This window comes from Corvus brachyrhynchos, unplaced genomic scaffold (assembly GCF_000691975.1).
Source record: "Corvus brachyrhynchos isolate BGI_N302 unplaced genomic scaffold, ASM69197v1 scaffold46, whole genome shotgun sequence".
Classification (NCBI taxonomy): domain Eukaryota; kingdom Metazoa; phylum Chordata; class Aves; order Passeriformes; family Corvidae; genus Corvus; species Corvus brachyrhynchos.
Window position 1 is genome coordinate 1,548,597 of NW_008238838.1, and position 3,259 is coordinate 1,551,855.

Below are 3,259 nucleotides of genomic sequence, written 5' to 3' on the forward strand. Positions count from 1 at the left end.
CTGCACCCGGGGGGAAAGGGCCCGACAGCCGAGAAGGCTGGCACTGGGTTTGTGATTGTTTGCTGTTACTGCCAGAGTTGTTGCTGTTTGTTTGAGTGCTTATATACATATAGATATATAGAGAGAGAGTAAAGAGCTGTTATTCCTATTTCCCACATCTTTGCCTAAAAGCCCTTGATTTCAAAATATAATAACCCAGAGGGAAAAGGGGTTACATCTGCCACTTCAAGGGAGGCTTCTGCCTTCCTTAGCAGACACCTGTCTTTCAAAACCAGGACACCCCCAGTACCTCCCAGTATCCCCAGTATTCCCAGTATCCCCAGTATTCCCAGTATCCCCCAGCATCCCCCAGTATTCCCAGTATCCCCCAGTATCCCAAGTATCCTCCACTATCCCCCAGTATTCCCAGTATCCCCAGTATCCCCAGTATCTCCAGTATCCCCCAGTATTCCCCAGTATTCCCCAGTATCCCCAGTATCCCCAGTATCTCCAGTATCCCCCAGTATTCCCCACTATCTCCAGTATCCCCCAGTATTCCCCAGTATCCCCAGTATCCCCAGTATCCCCAGTATCCCCAGTATCCCCAGTATCCCCAGTATCCCCAGTATCCCCAGTATCCCCAGTATCCCCAGTATCCCCAGTATCCCCAGTATCCCCAGTATCCCCAGTATCCCCAGTATCCCCAGTATCCCCAGTATCCCCAGTATCCCCAGTATCCCCAGTATCCCCAGTATCCCCAGTATCCCCAGTATCCCCAGTATCCCCAGTATCCCCAGTATCCCCAGTATCCCCAGTATCCCCAGTATCCCCAGTATCCCCAGTATCCCCAGTATCCCCAGTATCCCCAGTATCCCCAGTATCCCCAGTATCCCCAGTATCCCCAGTATCCCCAGTATCCCCAGTATCCCCAGTATCCCCAGTATCCCCAGTATCCCCAGTATCCCCAGTATCCCCAGTATCCCCAGTATCCCCAGTATCCCCAGTATCCCCAGTATCCCCAGTATCCCCAGTATCCCCAGTATCCCCAGTATCCCCAGTATCCCCAGTATCCCCAGTATCCCCAGTATCCCCAGTATCCCCAGTATCCCCAGTATCCCCAGTATCCCCAGTATCCCCAGTATCCCCAGTATCCCCAGTATCCCCAGTATCCCCAGTATCCCCAGTATCCCCAGTATCCCCAGTATCCCCAGTATCCCCAGTATCCCCAGTATCCCCAGTATCCCCAGTATCCCCAGTATCCCCAGTATCCCCAGTATCCCCAGTATCCCCAGTATCCCCAGTATCCCCAGTATCCCCAGTATCCCCAGTATCCCCAGTATCCCCAGTATCCCCAGTATCCCCAGTATCCCCAGTATCCCCAGTATCCCCAGTATCCCCAGTATCCCCAGTATCCCCAGTATCCCCAGTATCCCCAGTATCCCCAGTATCCCCAGTATCCCCAGTATCCCCAGTATCCCCAGTATCCCCAGTATCCCCAGTATCCCCAGTATCCCCAGTATCCCCAGTATCCCCAGTATCCCCAGTATCCCCAGTATCCCCAGTATCCCCAGTATCCCCAGTATCCCCAGTATCCCCAGTATCCCCAGTATCCCCAGTATCCCCAGTATCCCCAGTATCCCCAGTATCCCCAGTATCCCCAGTATCCCCAGTATCCCCAGTATCCCCAGTATCCCCAGTATCCCCAGTATCCCCAGTATCCCCAGTATCCCCAGTATCCCCAGTATCCCCAGTATCCCCAGTATCCCCAGTATCCCCAGTATCCCCAGTATCCCCAGTATCCCCAGTATCCCCAGTATCCCCAGTATCCCCAGTATCCCCAGTATCCCCAGTATCCCCAGTATCCCCAGTATCCCCAGTATCCCCAGTATCCCCAGTATCCCCAGTATCCCCAGTATCCCCAGTATCCCCAGTATCCCCAGTATCCCCAGTATCCCCAGTATCCCCAGTATCCCCAGTATCCCCAGTATCCCCAGTATCCCCAGTATCCCCAGTATCCCCAGTATCCCCAGTATCCCCAGTATCCCCAGTATCCCCAGTATCCCCAGTATCCCCAGTATCCCCAGTATCCCCAGTATCCCCAGTATCCCCAGTATCCCCAGTATCCCCAGTATCCCCAGTATCCCCAGTATCCCCAGTATCCCCAGTATCCCCAGTATCCCCAGTATCCCCAGTATCCCCAGTATCCCCAGTATCCCCAGTATCCCCAGTATCCCCAGTATCCCCAGTATCCCCAGTATCCCCAGTATCCCCAGTATCCCCAGTATCCCCAGTATCCCCAGTATCCCCAGTATCCCCAGTATCCCCAGTATCCCCAGTATCCCCAGTATCCCCAGTATCCCCAGTATCCCCAGTATCCCCAGTATCCCCAGTATCCCCAGTATCCCCAGTATCCCCAGTATCCCCAGTATCCCCAGTATCCCCAGTATCCCCAGTATCCCCAGTATCCCCAGTATCCCCAGTATCCCCAGTATCCCCAGTATCCCCAGTATCCCCAGTATCCCCAGTATCCCCAGTATCCCCAGTATCCCCAGTATCCCCAGTATCCCCAGTATCCCCAGTATCCCCAGTATCCCCAGTATCCCCAGTATCCCCAGTATCCCCAGTATCCCCAGTATCCCCAGTATCCCCAGTATCCCCAGTATCCCCAGTATCCCCAGTATCCCCAGTATCCCCAGTATCCCCAGTATCCCCAGTATCCCCAGTATCCCCAGTATCCCCAGTATCCCCAGTATCCCCAGTATCCCCAGTATCCCCAGTATCCCCAGTATCCCCAGTATCCCCAGTATCCCCAGTATCCCCAGTATCCCCAGTATCCCCAGTATCCCCAGTATCCCCAGTATCCCCAGTATCCCCAGTATCCCCAGTATCCCCAGTATCCCCAGTATCCCCAGTATCCCCAGTATCCCCAGTATCCCCAGTATCCCCAGTATCCCCAGTATCCCCAGTATCCCCAGTATCCCCAGTATCCCCAGTATCCCCAGTATCCCCAGTATCCCCAGTATCCCCAGTATCCCCAGTATTCCCAGTATCCCCCAGTATTCCCAGTATCCTCCACTATCCCCCAGTATTCCCAGTATCCCCAGTATCCCCAGTATCTCCAGTATCCCCCAGTATTCCCCAGTATTCCCCAGTATCCCCAGTATTCCCCAGTATCCCTCAGTATCCCCAGTATTCCCAGTATTCCCCAGTATCCCCAGTACTCCCAGTATTCCCCGTATTCCCAGTATTCCCAGTATCCCCCAGTATCCCCAGTATCCCC

The 3,259-nt window shown here is 54.3% G+C and overlaps 1 protein-coding gene across 1 annotated transcript in view; it reads left to right on the plus strand.

The window, feature by feature from the left end:
• The window catches only part of FOXRED1 (FAD dependent oxidoreductase domain containing 1), an 11,304-nt gene that overhangs the window by 5,090 nt on the left and 2,955 nt on the right, over positions 1-3,259 (plus strand). The gene's annotated exons all lie outside the window — the stretch shown is intronic.